Source organism: Haemaphysalis longicornis, unplaced genomic scaffold (genome assembly GCF_048455015.1).
Source record: "Haemaphysalis longicornis isolate Haplotype H1 unplaced genomic scaffold, Haemaphysalis longicornis Haplotype H1 scaffold_1, whole genome shotgun sequence".
In the NCBI taxonomy this organism is placed as follows: domain Eukaryota; kingdom Metazoa; phylum Arthropoda; class Arachnida; order Ixodida; family Ixodidae; genus Haemaphysalis; species Haemaphysalis longicornis.
In genome coordinates this window covers 477607105-477613378 of record NW_027526203.1, presented here as the reverse complement: position 1 = coordinate 477613378, position 6274 = coordinate 477607105, and the positions used below count along the sequence as shown (strand labels likewise).

General features: G+C 51.3%; 1 pseudogene across 1 annotated transcript; it reads right to left on the bottom strand.

Annotated features, from left to right (window-relative positions):
• Window positions 1–714: 714 nt before the first annotated feature.
• Window positions 715–2770, bottom strand: LOC144156302 (uncharacterized; annotated as a pseudogene). The gene is made up of 2 exons (XR_013319738.1): window positions 1963–2770; window positions 715–1332 (listed from the first exon to the last, which is right to left on the bottom strand). The product of XR_013319738.1 is annotated as an uncharacterized LOC144156302 (transcript).
• Between the last annotated feature and the right edge of the window lie 3504 nt (window positions 2771–6274).

Genomic DNA, 6274 nt, shown 5'->3' with positions numbered 1-6274 from the left:
CGTCCGTAGTCCGCACGCTCACTGCGCATGCGCGTCGAGTCGAGGCGAAAGCGAACACATCTGTCGCGAGGGGCATTGGATTGGATTCGAACACTCTCTCGCGAGGGCATTGGATTGGATTCGATTGGATTGGCTTGGATTGGATTTGGATTGGATTGGATTAAAGTGGATTGTGTTGCGTCATAGCCGCGGCACGTTGCGTCATAGCCGCGGCAGACGCGCTTGGGCCGGCGCATGTGCAGTACTCTCTCTTCCGCGGTTTCCTCTCCTTCGGGCACGCTGCGCATATAACCGGTGTGCCGTTCTCCGGCCAAGCAACATCCGCGGTTGGCTCAAACACCTAGAGTCCACGCCGCTTTACAAGTACGCCAACGTCGTCGACTGGGACCGGCTTACGCAGTCCCCTCAACGTATATAAGCGGCGGAGCGCGTGTTGGGAATTCAGTCAAGGGCGTCTTTGCATGGCTTACGCTTGACGTGACGCTTTGCTTGACTCGAGTAGATGCGACGCATTTACTCGAGTTCCCCCCGTGGGAAGATGCGGGCGGCTTTTTTTACGCATTGTTTTTAAGCACATACTCCGTATATCAAAACTCTCGCACGTTAGTTTTACACAGTATTACTGAAAACCTCAGTGTCATCCTAAACCTCTTAATAACTGCCGATATTTCTTATTCGTTTCTCTGAATCATTTCCTGTGCGACCGTTTTTTGCCGATGTGAACGAGCTGACGGCATGGGTCGAACAACGTTTTATTGCCGATAACGAAGGGTTTATGTAGGCTGGGCGAGTGACGTCACGCTCACGCAGGAGCGACAGCTTGCGCTCGTTATCGCGGCAGTGTCAACTCGGTTACATCTTCCTTTCCTTGGTGAAATCAAGATCGCTCCGGAAGGGGGTACCGACGAGGCTCGCGACGTTCCCGAGAGCTTCTCCGTGGTAGTGGCGGCTCTGGAACGGGACCGGAGTCTGGCAAGCCTGAGGAAGGTGTTGGGGTAGTGTCGGGACACGGTAGTTCTGGAACCTCCCGGAGATGTTCCCGTGTGCGTCGCATTTCTCGGCCGTCTTCCGTTTTCACTAGCACAGAGCGGGGAGCTCCTGCTGATCCCAGCACAACGACCGGGGACCACGTCCGTGTGTGCGTGTCGTACACGAGGCCCTCTGACCGGGTGAGAGGGTGCGCAGGTCCCTAGCTCCTCGATTGTAGTAGACCGTCTGTTTGTGGCGAATATCCTGGAGACGGGTGTGCACCTCCCGGCTTGGCAATGGTGACGGCTTCAGGTGGCAGGAGGGAACTGGTAGCAGCGTTCTCGTTTGTCGACCCATCAGTCTCTGCACAGGTGACTTCAAAATAGCATCACGTGGAGTATTGCGCAACTCAAGCAGAGCTAAATAGAAGTCGGGGCTATTATAGGAGCACTTCTTTAGTAGCGTTTTCGCTTCTTGAACTGCCCTTTCGGCCATGCCATTTGCACGAGGATGATAAGGGCTTGACGTCACGTGGGTGACTCCTAGTTCATGCAGAAATTCACGGAACTCTTGGCTACTAAAGGGGGGCCCGTTGACGCTACAGAGCTTCACTGGTAAGCCATGGACAGAGAAAACTTTCGCGCACCACTCCTTCAAGTGCCGGGCTGTTGTGTATTGAAACTCCTGTATTTCAAAATAAAAGGAGTAGAAGTCTACAATTATGGCAAACTCTTTACCAGCGTGATGGAATAAGTCCATGCCAACTATCTCCCATGGCAGAGTGGGGACATCATGAGGCAGTAGAGGCATCTTCGTGTTTTGCTTTTGGTGAGCCTGGCAAACTTTGCATGATGCTGCAACCTGGTCAATGTCGCTGGACATTGATGACCAAAACATGACACTCCTTGCCCGAATTTTCATCTTTTCCGCCCCTGAGTGGGCCAAATGAAGAAGACGAAGGATTTCTGCTCTCTTAGCGCTTGGTACGGTTACCTTGTTGCTGCGAAAGACGAGGCCATCTTGTGCATGCATCTCTTCTCGATACGCCCAATATGGTCTGGCGCTTGCTGGCACGTCCTCTTTGTTTTCCGGCCAGTCAGTCTCGGCGTAGGATCGGACGGTCGACAGAGCAGGATCGTTGGCGGTTGCTGCACGGAGCTCCTCGAGGCGACGCTCGGAAGCTGGAACGAGGGCAATGACGTTAACATTGAAACGCTCGGTTTCTTCCGCCAATAAGGCCTTGCTTGGAAAACGAGAGAGCGCATCAGCCAAAAACAGCTCTTTTCCTGGCTTGTACAGTAGATTGATGGCGTATCGCTGCAATGTCAGTCGCATTCGTTGCAGTCGAAGTGGACACTGGTGAAGTGGCTTACTGAAAATTGGCACCAACGGACGATGGTCGGTTTCCACTGTAACCTCAGGCTGGCCGAAAATATAATAGTGAAATTTTTCGCAGCCATGCACAATCGCCAGAGCTTCCTTTTCAATCTACGCGTACCGCGTCTGCGCATCGCTGAGCGATCTAGACGAGAAAGCGATAGGGCGGCCGTCTTGTATCAGAACGGCGCCAACGCCCATGTGGCTGGCGTCAACAGAGAGGGTGACTGGCTTTTTCGGATCAAAGTAAGCAAGCACTGGCGCTGTTACTAAGGCCTGGCGCAGCTCATTGAAGCTGCTTTGCTCTTTTTCAGTCCAGACCCAGGCAATATCTTTGCGCAGCAGAGTTCTAAGTGGGGCGGTGAGCACAGACATTCGCGGAATGAAGCGCTGCACGTAATTCATTGTTCCGAGAAAGACTCAATTCCTTACTGTTACTCGGCGCTGGCATGTCCAAAATGGCTTGGACGCGATCGGGATCAAGGCTCAGTCCCTGCGTGGTGAAAACGTGTCCCAAGTACCGAACTTGCTCCTGCAAAAAGGCACATTTCTGCGAGTTCAGACGGAGGTTGTGCTCACGGCAGCGTGCAAGCACACCGGTCAAGTTGTTGTCATGCTCTTCCTTCGTTGTGCCCCAGACTAATATGTCGTCCATTACAACAGCTACTCCGGACAGGCCATCCAAGAGGCGGTGCATGGCTGCTTGAAATATTTCCGGGGCAGAAGCAATTCCAAAAGGCATGCGGAGAAACCGATAGCGCCCGTAAGGCGTGCTCATTGTGCACAATTTAGAGCTGCTGTCAGAAAGTTTTATTTGCCAGAACCCGGACGCTGCGTCCAAGGTAGAAAAATATTTGGCTCCAGATAGCCGTTGCGCGACCTCTTCTAGAACAGGCATAGGGTAGTGTTCACGCAGCATAACCTTGTTAAGCTCTGTTGGGTCGAGACAAATTCGTACTTTATCACCTTTAACTACGGCGACCATATAGCTGGACCATTCAGTTGGTTCGGTTACCTTGGTTATGACGTTTTGCTCCTCCATGCGTTGAAGTTCGGCCTTTACTTTTTCTTCAATGGCGACCGGAACCCTTCTGGCTGGCACAACGACACCGGCGGCGCCCGGCTTGAGCTTCATGCCGTACTCAAATTTTTTAGCTGTCCCAATCCTATGAAAACATCGGCGAAGGGCTGCGCCGCTGGGTACAGTTGTTGTGCCTCGACGCTATCGATACGATAAATTAAGCCAAGGCTTTCTGCTGCTGCTCCGCTGAGTGTCACCGGCACGTTTTGCTCAATGACGAAGAAGGTTTCATCATGCTGTTTATCGTTCACGGATAGCGACAACTTCACTTTAAACTGCGCAGTCGTTTTGTGCCCGAAAAAACTCGTTAACGTAGCTCGGCAGGCTTGATGCGTCTTTCTCGGAAGCGACAATACATCTTGCTTTGAAATCACACAACAGTTTGCCCCTGTATCAAGTTTGCAGACCATCGGACGACCTTCAACGCAAACTGTCGCGGTCCACTGGTCGCTAGCGAGTGCGCTCACGGTTAAAGCGTCCAGAAAAAAATCTGACCTTTCGTCAACATGCAGCTCTCTTATTTCCTTGCGCCTTGAATCTTCGCTGCGCAAGAAGGATGACTGCGCGCACGCTTGGGCGAAATGATTCAATCCTCCGCATTTCTTGCATGCTTTTCCTATCGCTGGACAGCGACCGCTACGATGAATTTTGTAGCCGCATTTGCTACATGGCTTTGAAACTCTGTCCAACGCATTTACGGCTGGAGTTTCAGCGCCTTCAATGGTGCCACGTATCTGCCGAAACTGCTCCTCACCTTGCTCTTGGATGCGACACATTTCGACTACTCTTTGGTAAGATGGATTTTCGGAAATTAACTTCTTTTGCAGGCTCTTGTCCCTAATGCCGAGTATGATGCGGCTACGAAGCATGCGCTCTTCTAAGTCTCCAAAGTCGCAGTGTTTGGCTAGCGTTCGCAATTCGACAAGCCAGTCATTGAAACTTTCGTGCTCTTTTTGGTCTCGGGAGCCGAAGCAAAACTCATGGTAAGTGAGGTTCTTCGCGGGCTTGTAGAAGTCTTCAAATTTTTGAATTATGAGGTTTACATCGCTTGTGTCCTCTCCTGGCTCAAACTTGAACGAAGCGTACGCTTTTCTGGCCTCTTCTCCAATGGTCACTAAAAGCGTCGCCGCCTGCACTTCTTTCGGTTGCTTGTTCAGCTGAGTAGCCGTGGAAAACAGTTGAAACTCACTTTTCCAGGTCTTCCACCCAAGCCAAGCGTCTCGCGATGTGTCGAGGGACTTCGGAGGCGGCAGGAGCGTTGTCGGCAATGCAGGCGGTGTCGGCAACGCAAGCGTTGTCGTCATGCTGGCTGTTTTCCGCTGCCACCATGTGAACGAGCTGACGGCATGGGTCGAACAACGTTTTATTGCCGATAACGAAGGGTTTATGTAGGCTGGGCGAGTGACGTCACGCTCACGCAGGAGCGACAGCTTGCGCTCGTTATCGCGGCAGTGTCAACTCGGTTACAGCCGACTCCTAAATTACCAAATAAACTATAGGTGCGAAATTCTAATTGGGAATCTTGTACTGTAGTCGCAGTTGGGTAAACGGTCGTCACTAGCAAGGGAAGATTTGACAAGTGTATCACCAAAGGTCTGAGAAAATTTGTTTTTTTACTAATGTACAAAGCTAACCAGTATTTGTTATTCAATACCAGCGTTGAGCTGTTGATCATACCGCCTCACTAAAGCAAGTGCAGTACTCTAATTTTTGGCGTTACTTATATAAATCCAGGTCGCGCACGGGAGTTCATCGCACGGGAGTTTAATCTATTATTCTCATTTTTCTAGGCACATGGGTAAATTCAACCCACCCGTAAGGAAAACCGAGGAGCGGACCATTGATCTGTGTTGCTGAGTCTCCATAAAGCACTTCAACTTTGTAAATTGTGTGTCTACTGTCACCCCTGTTCGCATGCGGTAAAAAAAGGTGGCGGGTAAATATAAAGGTTTGACTAAGTGAGTTCTAGGATACGCAGGCAATGTTCGAGTTATTTACGATTATTAGATGCGACGCTGAGAGGAGCATCTCTTGCCGGGGGCCCTGTCCTTCCTGCGTCGTCGTCGTCCGCGTCCGCACAGCTGCATCTCTCCTCCGCTCACCCCCTCTCCTCTCTCCGATAGCTAACACTCTCGCCCAACATCTGCGGGCGCGTGGCGCAGCGCACTCTCACTCCGCCGGTGGGCGGCGCTGCGCGCGGCGCAAGCGCGCTCTGCGCATGTGCAGCGCCTTTTCTCTCCGCGGTCTCCTCTCCTTCGGGCGCGCTGCGCATATAAGCGGAGTGCCGCGCTCCGGCCGGTCTCTCAGTCGACGGTCGTCCGCGCTATGCTTGCTCTCTCTCTCTCTCTCTCTCTCTCTCTCTCTCTCTCTCTCTCTCTCTCTCTCTCTCTCTCTCTCTCTCTCTCTCTCGCATTACCCGACGATTGCTCACGCAATTCGAGTAATCGACCCAACGGAAATGCACAATGGAACCCCCTTCAGTGTCGCAACACACCAGGGTTCCCGCGAGGGGAGGTGGGCGTAATTTTTTCTATTAATTCGGCACACATGTCTTTTAAGAGCCTTTTCCCTTCATACTCCATTCCCAGTAATTTCATGAAGTCGGCGAGGATTTTCATTCGGTAAAATTTCGCATTGCGAGCATGTTTCGCATGACGCCTGCTGACAAAAAAGTTCATACCGTGAAATAGGTGAAAGTAAAATTTTCGTTCATAAGGCGTCTGCTAAAAGCACGTAATGTTCCCTTATCTTTCTCTCAAAATGAAGAAATGTTTAATATTAGTGCCTCTGATGATGCATGCGCTCATCCTCGGAAATTTTTTTCTTATAACTTTGCGCATTGCTTTA